The sequence below is a fragment of the Chrysemys picta genome, chromosome 5, assembly GCF_011386835.1.
Source record: "Chrysemys picta bellii isolate R12L10 chromosome 5, ASM1138683v2, whole genome shotgun sequence".
NCBI lineage: Eukaryota > Metazoa > Chordata > Testudines > Emydidae > Chrysemys > Chrysemys picta.
Genome location: NC_088795.1, coordinates 23,860,246 through 23,873,535, shown reverse-complemented (window position 1 = coordinate 23,873,535; position 13,290 = coordinate 23,860,246). Strand labels below are relative to the sequence as shown.

Below are 13,290 nucleotides of genomic sequence, written 5' to 3'. Positions count from 1 at the left end.
TAATTTTCCTAATAGCTTCTCAGATATTTCCTTCATTGACTGATGCTTGAATGTCATTGATTGCACAGAACATTTCCCTTTAAATCCTGAGAGTAACACTGAACTAGCTGGCTTTGACATTGTACCCTCCTGCAGTGCCTTCAAACAGGAAGTGAGTCACAATATTAGCCTTAGAAGCAACATTCATCCTCACAGGCTGGGCAAGCTCTGAACTAAATACATATCTTAAAACCTTAATACTTTGCATATAGCACAATGGCATAAATGTCTCCTTCTGCTAATGTGAGTGGAGAGTAGCCAAAGCCAGAGCAAAATATGAAGGGTGTGATGGGAGGAAGCCTGAAAGCATTCTTCTCCTTTCCTGGGAGCCACTCAACCCCTATGGCACAGGTTAAGGATCTACTGTTGTGGATGGGATTGAGGGTAAGTGGATGAAGGATGGGAGATGGCAACTCTTCATTCTTAGATTGTGAACTCTTTGGTGGGTGCAAGGGATTGCATCCTTCTGTGTTTGTGCAGTGCCAAATACATATTGCATGGTGCTACTGCAAATAACAATGATATGGGTGCATCCCACAGTGTGAGGGATTTCTTCATTCAAGATAACATAGACCCAGTAGGCATGATCGCTGTCTGCTGTGAAACACCTATGTGGGGAGGATTTCATGTTGGCTTTTTGGATCCGAGTTATAGGGGATGGGGCTCTTGGGAATAGTGCAGAAGTGTGACTCCTTTTGTTCTCCTTGGATGCTCACATAGCCATGGGATTTCACTGTAGATCATGGAACATCTACAGGTTTGAGTTACCCAGAGCTCCACCTGTAGGGGAGCGAATGCTGGCCTTCTGTTGTGGAAGGAATGGTTTGTAGGAAACTCTGCAAACTAAAATTCATAGAGTTTCTCCATCCCACCATAAATGTTCCTGCATAGGACCTGCTATACTCTATATTAGTATAAGGCATCTTGGTTGCTTTTGTGTATTCTGGGGCAACTTCTTTACAAAGTGTAGGTTAACTTTGCTTTGTTTTGTTTGCTATATTCAGAATAAACCCATATGGTGTCCCTAGTACAGGAGTTATGGGCATCTTCCCAGCTTCTTAGTATAGAATCCGTACATTCTGAGTAAGGGTAGTGATGTTTGAAAAAGCTAGGAAAGCTTGCTTCAGCATAACAACTCATTAAAGAAAGTAGCACTAATTATCAGGGTTAGCAAATTAGCTGAAAACAGTATTGGTCCCTTGAGCTTCTGGCAGGTTAAGGTCAGTTCATACCTTGTGAAAAATATGTAAGCTATCATGGGAATGAAAACACATTCATGCACCCCATAGTTAAATATTAGTAAAGTAATAATGATAAAACTTGCACTGCTAATTGTATTTACTATATTGTGCTATCAGATTTTTAGGCATTAGACAGGCCTGAACGTAAAACTGGAAATAAAATAATGGTTATTTTTTTTCCAAATACATTTGGGGAAAAAAAGCATCCTTCCTTTTTTTCAAAATAAGTTTAAAAAAAAACAACAACCAAACACCCAACTAGATGAACCATTAATTACCGAACTCACTAGTATTGAATTCAGAGATCAACAGCTCACAAACATTCCTCCTTCCCTCTGTGGGTAGTGGGAGGCAGCATCCGACTGTCAGACACAGACTGGACTGTGGTGAACCACACATTGTGTCCTCTTGGCTCTCTTACTGCAATGCATCATATCTGGAAATCTGTGTGACAGCTATGAGGGAATTCCAGCTGGTGCAGAATGTGGTGGTGCACCTGTTAAGCAGTACAAGTTGATTAGAAGGCAAGTTGAGCCCAGTACTCCAGATGTTGCATTGGCTCCCTGTAGAATTCCAGATTAATTTCAAGTCCTGGTACTGATCTGTAAAACCCTCATTCCGCTGGATTTCAGCTAAGGATTACAACAGCGATGTTAGGGGTCCATGGGAGTTTAGCTCTTCAGAACTTCTGTGATCATTTGAGCTATTCACTTGCATCTTAGGGCATCAGCGTAATATATCAAATAGGTCTTCAATATGGCACGTGCAGAGTTGTCAGTTAACTTCCTAACAACAAAATGGGAATTCTGTGTTACAGCAAGTCACACAAGTTGTATATAAAATGTATTTAACATTCATTACATAGCTCACAGTTTTCTACTTCAGTGTAGTTTCAAACTATACCTGAATTGTCTGTTCACTTCTAAATCGAATATGCTTTCTGTACTCTTTTTCTCCCCCTCTGTCCATAAGACACATTTGAAAAGGGTCTGCTGATTAGAGTTGCAGGGGTCAGAGCTATTTTGCGATGAGATCTTTTTAATGTCATACTCAGACTTACACCTTCACTTAGATGGTGACATTTATGAATTTATTCATTGAAATTGCTACCTGTTATCTCCTCCATGGAAACACATTGTGTTTCTGAAACTCGGCTGCATTATGATTTCTAATGATAAATGTTAATTGATAAATGATAGGCACAACCTCTTGTTTGCACCTTACTACAGATTCTGAGTTCAATCAATAGGGATATTTTGGTTCATACATTCAAGATATGCTGCATGAAATAAGGGTTCTTTGGAATATATGCAAAAAAACTATACATGTGGACCAGCAGTGCTTTCTAGGTGCAGTTCTTAACGACATGTTTTTTTAGAATGAGGAAAGAGTTAATGCGATTATACATTAATCACTTAAGTGGTTATATTTTTCTTTACTGATCTGGTGAATGTAGGCACTTAACAATGTACAAACTTCCTTCTAATTCAGTAGTAAATTCACAAGAGTTCCTCATGGATATAAAATCAACGTTTCCAAGTTTTGTGAATTGTGAGTCAAGCGATTTTGGATGTGCTGCAAGTTTCCGATGACTCAAAGCTGAAGCTGTTATGCAGTTTTGGGGACACAACATTTCTGAATAAGGATTAAAAGTTGTTTCGGTATAATGGAAGTTTCATAACACTTATGCAGGATGAGTTTGCCTCCCAGTTCTATCTCCCAGATCACAACTTCATCACTATGATTTGAACTAGACTGTAAGCTTTTAAGAGACAGTCCCTGCCCTGACTATGTGTTTGTACAGTACCTACACAGTGGGGCCTAGATCTTGGTTGATTCTTCTAGTGAGAGCCCCTGAGGCAGAGGCCAGAATTGCCTTATGGTGTTGCCAACAAATGTATAGTGAGTAACTTTTTTACAAGCACATTGAGAGTGAAGTTCAAAAATCAGAAGATGGATTAATCTCTTGGGTGTTTGTGCCACATGTGATTTTTTTATTTTTATTTTATTATTATTATTATTTTTTACAGGATCTGACTTATGATTTTTGAACTCTTGGTGTTGGCAATATGGAATTGGTAAATAATTATAAATTGATTTTATCGTATAAAAATATGTATAGTCTGGATGAATGTGCGGAGTTTGCTCAATAGAGCATGTACATTCAAATGCTAGAGATGGTAGAGCAATGAAATTACTACATCCTTATACAGAAACTCTCCAAGCAGCAGCTCTCCCATTGATTTATCTCTCATAAGATTAATAATTTATTAGAAATAACTGCATGGGTACACCCACAATAAGTGATTCTTAATACTGAAAGAAGATATAAAAAAGCAAGCCTTTCACGTTCTATTGCTTTAACACACACACATTGCTCCTCCGAGTATTACTTTATTTACATATGAATCTAACTTGCAATTAATTTTCTGTTAAATTATCTATCTTGCAGAATCACCTATCACTTGCCACATCATATGGTATAACTGCACTTTTTTAAATGGGGCCCTTCCCATTCAGTTTTATTTAATCGTTTTGTTATCTTGCAGAAAACATTCTTATGGTGAGAGGATCTGTGAGGTTCTTTAATTTCTGAATGTACCTATTTACTCATTATAAATTCTATATTTTGTATGTGCACTTCTGTGAATGTGGACAGCACTTAGCGGCTGTATGCAGAAGAATATGAGCACTGACTATATTCATCTTTGCAGAGAGCTGTTTTAGTCATCCACACATTTGGCATTACTGTTCACGGATTTCCCCCTCTGATTTAGTGTATAATGTCTGTGTTTCTGTTGTAAGTCTTTGTCTTAATTTATTGTGGAAGAGCTTTGGAAAAAGGGAGTCTGTAGTATGCTCTAATAATTGTTAGATTTGGGCTCGGTCTAACTCTTTTAGGTGGTTCCACAACCTGGGCGCCTCAGCCAAGAATTCATCCTCTTCAGCTTCTGGGCATCAGCTTGTTTCTTGGTCATAAAAGCAGGGCCGGCTCCAGGCACCAGCGAAGGAAGCAGGTGACTGGGGCGGCCAATAGAAAGGGGCGGCAGTCCGTCCACTATTGGGGCGGCACATCCGGGTCTCCGGTGGCAATTCGGCGGTGGGTCCTTCAGTCCCCTTCTGCTTTGGCGGTACTTCGGCGGCAGCTTAATCGGGTTTTCCTTTTTTTTTTCCCCCTTCGCTGCTTGTGGCGGCAAAAAAGCTGGAGCCGGCCTTGCACAAAAGTGCAGCTGTTCTGGGGCTGGTATGAATAGAGAGGTAGCTAAGTCATCAACTCCCCATTGAGGAACTTAAACATTGAGATCAGGTCCTTGAATTGGCACAAGAAGTGCAGTCCACCTTCTTGCAATTTGATGTTATCTCAGTGTAAAATCTACTTTCCCCCTGCAAAGCTGTAGTCTGTTAAACTACTGCCACATAAGCAGTGATGGGAAAAACTGCCAGGGGAAGGACCGTTAGAACTTACAATTTTTTAAGGGTAGCATTTCAGGAACAGGCACAGGAAACCAGTTGAATTCCCCTTTGTGGGAAAAGCCATTGGGTTGGGGTTGGGGGAAGATGGAGGAGGAAAGTATATGGTAGACAGATGAGTTAAAGAGCAGGATGATGGATGATTTATTGGACTCCTGGAGGTTCTTTGGCCATTTTATGCAGTATTTCAGATAAAAACCGTCCTTTCTAGCCTTAAAATCTATGAATCTATAAAAATGGCCATTTTGATGGATTTTGGAAAGTGAATTGGGTTCTGTTCCTTTCATCTGATCTGTACAGGTGGACCCTTATGTCAATGCAGAGTGCCATTAGTCACTGGCACCACACAGATGCTGGGGTCTGTCCATGTGAATCAGGCTGCAGGATCAGTCCCTTGGTTTGAAAGTTAGGTGATTCTGTTTCAGCATTTCTGTTGCCAATAAAATTCTCTGCTTCAGGCCTTAGCCTCCTCTGATCTGTCTCACTCCCCTCTTCGTGTACTCACTTTCAGCTATTCCATTCATTCTCTTCTTTTACCAGTTTCTTCTTTTCCTTAGGGTCTCTGCATGTTTCTTTGCTGTAACCTTTCCTGCTACAGCTGCTCACTGATTCCTAATTGATAATTTTGCTCCTGATGCTACTGCTGCTTATGTCTTAATTTGTCCAGTGTATTTTTCCAAGCACCATCCAGAAACATATTTTCACTGTCTAGGGAGTGAATGAACAGTTACTAACATCAGTCCCCTTGGGTGGCCTTAAAGGAACAGTAGTAGGTGGCACATGAACCTCAGAGGGTCATTATCTTTCAGGGAAAATTTGCACATCAATTTATGTGGAACTTGAAATTGAGCAGCGTGAGTCCCCATAGCGCTGTGCTTAGTTTTGATGTGTTTTATTTTAAAGTTGAAAATTGCTGGGAGCAATCCACCTCTGAAATTTTATTTTTCATTCCAGCTACACGAAGGTAGTACTTCAGTGTATTGCATCCAGTTCTGTTTTATTGCAGATCCATATTAAATTTTATGATACAGAAGTAGTTAAAAATAAACTAATTTAAAAGACTACGTGGCTTGAATTAATGCCTTATTACATTATTTATTGCAAAGCTTTTTAGTTTTGTTTCCATTTCTGACATGGAACAGAGTAGGATGTATTGTCAGAAACTGGCTACTTTAACATAATTGATTTGCTATAAATCCCTGTTGGAAGCAGGGTATGCAGTGCATGCATCCAATATTTGTGGAAATGAGTTTTAATAACACATAGATTGCAAAACAGCATTAGCAACAATTTAGTAATTGACTAATGCCCCTTACAGACAGCACTAATTATAGAAATGTTTGAACCTGAAGGATTTCTTTTCTTTCAGCTGAAAATTAAGATAAAATAATTTTTGCCTTGAATGAATTCACCATATGTTAGCGTTTCTCACCAGCATGGATTTTCTTTATTAATTGACTTCTGGGAAGATGGGCCTTGTTTATTTGCTTATTTTGGGGGATGGGATGTGCTAAGCAGCACATATTGACCCATTGCTGTTCTCAGACCACAGTTACAATTTGGCAATGAGGTCAATAATGGACTAAGCAAGCTGTCTTTGAACTCCCAAATAATATTCAACAGGCACTTTCCCAGTGGTCAGAAGGAAAAAAAATACTTCAATTCCAAAGATTGCTAGGGAGAAGAACCTTTGTTGATCTTGTTGATAAGTTCTTGATGTACTTTGCTTTATGCATAGTAAATGTGTTTCAGAACATGTGTATATAATATTTGTAATACCTTTATATTGTAGCATGGGTTAACAGAGTGGAAAAATAGGTCAGTCATACAGATTTCCTGTCTGAAGACCAGAGCTTCTTTTTATGCATTTAGAGCTTGATCCTGCAAGATATTGGGCATTCTGGCCCCAGCCTAACAAAGCACTTAAGTGTGGACTTAATTTTAAGCACACAAATATGCCCATTGAAGTGTAAAGGACAATTTGTGTGCTTAAAGTTTAGCACATGCTTAAGCACCTTGCTTGACTGTGCCTTAAAGGGAGTGAGTTAGTTAGTTAGTTAGTTAGTTACAAAATGATTACACTAAAGAAGGGATTGCTTTTTCAGAAATGGTGAGCGCCCAGCAGAGTCCATTGTGAAACTTATAACAAAGATTTTCAAAAGAGCTCAGAACCCAAAATATTGAACTCTTCTGAAAGTCTCATAGCTGATATAAGTGCCTGAATGGGACTGAACTCTTAAAGTCTGGTCCCGATTACTGGTACTGACGGCCTCTGAAAATTCCAACCTTGGCATGTATTCTCAACTCTGCCAGTCATTCATGGGCAGGTCACTTCACCTCTTTATGCTTCAGTTTACCCATCTGAAAAGTAAGTACAGACTTAACAAGTAAGATTTTGAGGCCTAATCAATATTTAAAAAGTACTTTGAGATCCTCAGATTAAAAAAAAGGTGAATACATTTTTTTTATTGAACTAGACTAACATACCTATAGGCTCCAGATAGATTCTTCAGATGTGTTTGGCTACACTAGAAAGCTTCAGAGGCGATCCTGAAAATTACAGGTAATTCTAATTTCAGTACCAGCAAATTGGTTGAAACTATAGTAAAGAACAGAATGATCAGATACAGATGAACACTATTTGTTGGGGAAGGGTCAACATGGCTTTTATAAAGGGAAATCATGCCTCACCAATCTATTAGAATTCTTTGAGGGAGTCAACAAACATGTGGACAAGAGTGATCCAGTTGACATAGTATACTTGGACTTTCAGAACGCCTTTGGCAAGGTCCCTCACCAAAGGCTCCTAAGCAAAGTAAGCAATCTTGGGATAAGAAGGAAGGTACTCTAATGGGTCAATAACTGGTTAAGAGACAGGAAACAAAGGGTAGGAATTGTCAATTTTTGCAATGGGGAAAGGTAAAGAACAGGGTCAGAATTCAAACTGGTGGTGTTCAACATGTTCCTCAGTGATCTGAAAAAGGATAAACAGTGAAGTGGCAAAATGTGCAGACATTACAAAATTACTGATGTCCAAAAATGACTGAAGAGTTGCAAAGGGATCTCACTAAACTGGGGGTATGTCTACACTACGAGAGTAGTTCGATTTTACTTAAATCGAATTTTTGGAATCGATATTGCAAAGTCGAACGTGTGTGTCCACACTAAGGACAGTAATTCGACTTTGTGAGTCCACACTAACGGGGAAAGCGTCGACATTGGAAGCGGTGCACTGTGGGCAGCTATCCCACAGTTCCCGCAGTCCCCGCTGCCCATTGGAATTCTGGGTGGAGCCGCCAATGCCTTCTGGGTAAAAAAAATGTGTCGAGGGTGCTTTTGGGTAACTGTCGTCGTCCGTCCATCACTCCCGCCCTCCCTCCCTGAAAGCACCGGCGGGAAATCAGTTCGCGCACTTTTCTAGTCAGTGACAGCGCGGACGCCACAGCACTGCGAGCATGGAGCCCGCTGCGACCATCGCTGCAGTTGTGGCCGTTCTCAACGCCTCGCAGCTTATCATCCACCTTTCCCAGAGGCAGATGCAGATAAGTCAGGCGAGGAGGCTACGGCACCGCGGTGAGGGCCTGAAGTCTGAGAGTAACACAGACCTCTCAGAAAGCATGGAACCCAGCGCCGAGGACATCACGGTGGCAATGGGTCATGTGGATGTTGTGGAACGGCGATTCTGGGCCCGGGAAACAAGCACTGAGTGGTGGGACCGCATAGTGCTGCAGGTCTGGGATGAATCCCAGTGGCTGCGAAACTTTCGCATGCGGAAGGGAACTTTCCTTGAACTTTGTGAGTTGCTGTCCCCTGCCATGAAGCGCAATGACACCCGGATGTGAGCAGCCCTGACTGTCCAGAAGCGAGTGGCCATAGCCCTCTGGAAGCTTGCAACGCCAGACAGCTACCGGTCAGTCGCGAACCACTTTGGCGTGGGCAAATCTACCGTGGGGGTTGTTGTGATGCAAGTAGCCAAGGCAATCGTTGATGTACTGCTGTCAAAGGTAGTGACCCTGGGAAACGTGGAGGCAATCATAGATGGCTTCGCAGCGATGGGATTCCCGAACTGCGGTGGGGCCATAGATGGAACTCACATCCCTATCCTGGCACCGGACCACCAGGCCAGCCAGTACATTAACAGAAAGGGCTACTTTTACATGGTGCTGCAAGCACTGGTGGACCACAGGGGACGTTTTACGAACATCTACGTCGGATGGCCGGGCAAGGTTCATGACGCTCGTGTTTTCAGGAACTCTGGTCTGTTTAGACGGCTGCAGCAAGGTATTTACTTCCCGGACCACAAAATAACTGTTGGGGATGTGGAGATGCCTATAGTCATCCTCTGGGACCCAGCCTACCCGCTAGTGCCCTGGCTCATGAAGCCCTATACTGGCGCCCTGGACAGTGAAAAAGAAGTCTTCAACTACCGGCTGAGCAAGTGCAGAATGGTGGTGGAGTGTGCTTTTGGCCGTCTCAAGGGGAGATGGAGAAGCTTACTGACTCGCTGTGATCTCAGCGAAACCAATATCCCCATTGTTATAGCAGCTTGCTGTGTGCTCCACAATCTCTGTGAGAGCAAGGGGGAGACCTTTATGGCGGGGTGGGAGGTTGAGGCAAATAGCCTGGCTTCTGATTACGCCCAGCCAGACAGCCGGGCAATTAGAAGAGACCAGCGGGACGCGCTGTGTATCCGGGAGGCTCTGAAAGCTAGGTTCCTGACTGAGCAGGGTAACCTGTGACTTTTAAGTTAGTGTACAGAGAAGCTGAACCTGCCCGCGTTTCTTTACCCAGTTAATGTTGACTATCCTCTCCAGTTACATACCCCATTCACCCCCTTCCAACACACGTTTAGAAATAAAATCACTTCTACTTTGTTAATGAACACAGTTTTCTTTATTACTGTTTTCGCGGGAATGTTTTAAACCTGGGACGCAGACTGTGGTGGGGAGCGGGTGTAGTGTAGTGACGCAAATGACGCTTCTAAACTCCAGGATTGACAGGCTCCGCTGTGGTGGACTGGTTGTTTCAACGGAGCCTGTCACCCCTCCTGATCGGGACTGTGTGTATGGGGGGGCGATGTGACTTTGTGGCAGGGGGAGGATGGTTACAGATCCCCTGCTGCGTGGCTCTGTGATCCAGGATAAGGACCGCCGCATAAGATCTGTAACTGCCCTCCCCCACCACAAAGTCACAGAGCAACCCACCCCCCACCACAGAACATGAAAACCACCTCCCAGACTGACCAGGGTAACTAGTGACTGCACTGTGTATGTGCCCTGCTGCTGGACCTGCCCCCGCCTATGTACCCTGCCAAAGGTGACTGTCCTGTCCAATTACCAACCCCCTTCCCCCCCTCCTCCAAAAGAACATGATGGAAACCGTAATTAACAGAAACGTATTTTTTATTAGCAACTACACATGGAACTGGGAGGTGAAACTTGGACGGGGGCTTGTGTGAGGCGGGAAGGAAAGAACTTGTCAAATTTTGGGGAATGAGAGCCTTCTACTACTAGAGCTGTCTGCAGGGGTGGAGTGAGAGTTAGCACGGACTCTGCCGCCCCTCCTTCTTTGCACTTTGGGTGAGGGGGGTATGGGACTTGGTGGCGGGGGAGGGCGGTTACAGATAGACTGCAGTGGGGCTCTGTCCTCCTGCCTCCGTTCCTGCAGAACATCCACAAGGCGCCGGAGCGTGTCCGTTTGCTCCCTCATTAGTCCAAGCAGCGTTTGAGTCGCCTGCTGGTCTTCCTGCCGCCACCTCTCCTCCCGTTCCATGTGTGCTTGGTGCATTTGGGACAAGTTCTCCCGCCACTGGGTCTGCTGTGCTGCCTGGGCTCGGGAGGAGGCCATAAGCTCCGAGAACATGTCCTCCCGTGTCCTCTTCTTCCTACGTCTAATCTGCGCTAGCCTCTGGGAGTGTGATGCCAGGCTAGGTTGTGAGACAGTCGCAGATGTGGCTGTGAGAATGGGAAAAAGGGAGTGAATTCCTCAGAAAGATAAATGTAGTTGTGAACAAAGAACATAGTCTTTCTCTGTGAACAAGACCATGCACAGCACCTATCACATGCGCACTCAGGACAAGGTCGAATTCTCGGCCTTCACATTCAGTGCCTGGGGTCTTGCACTGCAGATCTGAGAAGCGGGGCAGGACACCGGAATTTGTGTAGCAGGCAGACATGGTAAGCCGTAGACTTGTGGCAGCTTAAAACTTTAATATTAGCACTGGCCTCCTTTCACATTGAAAGCAGTGCCAGTCCCTGCTGCCAGCAATCCGGCAAGCAGGAACTCTGCCCCTGTCCCACCCCCTCGCGGCTGTCCCCGGGAACGATCCCTGTATGCTGCCCCTCTCCCGCCTCAACCGCTTGGCTGCAAACCAGCGGTTACAGTTCTGTAAAGGAACGGGCAAGCAGTCCCAACACTAACATTCCCCTACCTAATTCAAAGCAGGTCACCATGAGCGACATCACCCTGATGAGGATCTCAGACAGCGAGAAAGAAAGAATGCTTCGGGAAAGCCTCCATGACTAGGGCCGTATGCCGCCCTGCTGTGCAGGGCAATGATCCCAGAGTACTTGATTGTCTCGTGGCGCGGAAACGTGTCATACTACGGAGGACCCAATAAGGCCGCTCTCCCCAGGAACCTGATGCAACGGCTTTCCAATTACCTCCAGGAGAGCTTCCTCGAGATGTCCCAGGAGGATTTCTGCTCTATCCCCGGACATATAGACCGCATTTTACTGTAGCTGCACTGGCAGGGACTAAACAGTAGAGCGGCTTGGGCAGAACAATCATGCTAAACCTAAATCTAACATTGTTAGATTTTTTTTCAATAGTTGCACTGCCCAGGACTGAAACGTTAAGCGCCTAGGGCAAACTGATCATGAGAAACCCATTTTTGTTATTCTTAATATTCCTGTTCTGTTAAAAATAAATGTTTAGATGTTTAAAACACTTACTGGCTGATCCTTCCCCAGATTCTGTGTCCGGGTTAACGGCTGGGGACGGTTGGTAGGGGATCTCTGTAAGGGTGATGAAGAGATCCTGGATGTCGGGGAAATCAGCGTTGTAAGCGCTGTCGACTGCCTCGTCCTCCTCATCTCCTTCCTCATCTTCCCCGTCCGCTAACATGTCCGAGGAACCGGCCGTGGACAATATCCCATCCTCAGAGTCCACGGTCAGTGGTGGGGTAGTGGTGGCGGCCGCACCTAGGATGGAATGCAGTGCCTTGTAGAAACGGAATGTCTGGGGATGGGATCCGGAGCGTCTGTTTGCCTCTTTGGTCTTCTGGTAGCCTTGTCTCAGCTCCTTGATTTTCACGCAGCACTGCGTTGCATCCCGGCTGTATCCTCTCTCTGACATGTCTTTAGAGATCTTCTCGTAGATCTTTGCATTCCGTTTCTTGGAGCGCAGCTCGGAAAGCACGGACTCATTGCCCCACACAGTGATCAGATCCAAGACTTCCCGATCAGTCCATTCTGGGGCCCTCTTTCTATTCTAAGATTGCACGGCCATCACTGCTGGAGAGCTCTGCATCGTTGCCAGTGCTGCTGAGCTCGCCACGATGTCCAGACAGGAAATGAGATTCAAACTGCCCAGACAGGAAAAGGAATTCAAATTTTCCCGGGGCTTTTCCTGTGTGGCTGGTCAGAGCATCCGAGCTCGGACTGCTGTCCAGAGCGTCAACAGAGTGGTGCACTCTGGGATAGCTCCCGGAGCTATTAGCGTCGATTTCCATCCACACCTAGCCTAATTCGACATGGCCATGTCAAATTTCGCGCTACTCCCCTCGTCGGGGAGGAGTACAGAAGTCGAATTTAAGAGACCTCTATGTCGAACTAAATAGCTTCGCGGTGTGGACGGGTGGAGGGTTAATTCGATGTAATGGCGCTAACTTCGACATAAACGCCTAGTGTAGACCAGGCCTGGGTAACAAAATGGCAGATTAAATTCAGTGTTGATAAATGAAAGGTATTGTGCATTGGAAAACATAGTCCCAACTATATATACAAAAAGATGGGGTCTAAATTACGACACAAGAAAGAGATCTTGGAGTCACTGAAAACATATGCTCAATATGCATCAACAGTCAAAAAATCTAACAATGTTAGGAACCAGTAGGAAAGGGATAGTTAATTAAGACAGAAAATATCATAATGCCTCTATATAAATCCACTCACATGTTGAATACTGCATGCAGATCTGGTCACTCCATCTACAAAAAAAAAAAAAAAAAAAAAAAAAAAAGATACATTAGAATTGAAAAAAGGTACAGAGAAGGGAAACAAAAATGATTAAGAGTATGGAACAGCTTGATGAAAAAGACTGTGACTGTTCATCTTAGAAAAGAGACGATTAAGGGGAGATATGATAGAAGTCTATAAAATCATGAATACTGTGGAGAAAGTGAATAGGGAAGTGTTTTTACCCTTTCACATAACACAAGGACCAAGGGTCACCTGATGAAATTAATAGGCAACAAGTTTAAAATAAAAGAAATTACTTCTTCACACAACACGTAGTTGTCCTGTAGAAATTGTTGCCA

General features: G+C 44.0%; 1 protein-coding gene across 12 annotated transcripts in view; it reads left to right on the top strand.

Annotated features, from left to right (window-relative positions):
• Nucleotides 1–13,290, top strand: part of CCSER1 (coiled-coil serine rich protein 1) — a 1,147,114-nt gene that overhangs the window by 117,973 nt on the left and 1,015,851 nt on the right. The window contains exon 2 of one of the 12 annotated variants that reach the window (XM_065596097.1): nucleotides 3,311–3,358. The exons of the other annotated variants lie outside the window; for them this stretch is intronic. The gene's annotated coding sequence lies outside the window, so the exon portion shown is untranslated. The remainder of the gene's footprint in view (nucleotides 1–3,310; nucleotides 3,359–13,290) is intronic. 12 annotated transcript variants of the gene reach the window in all.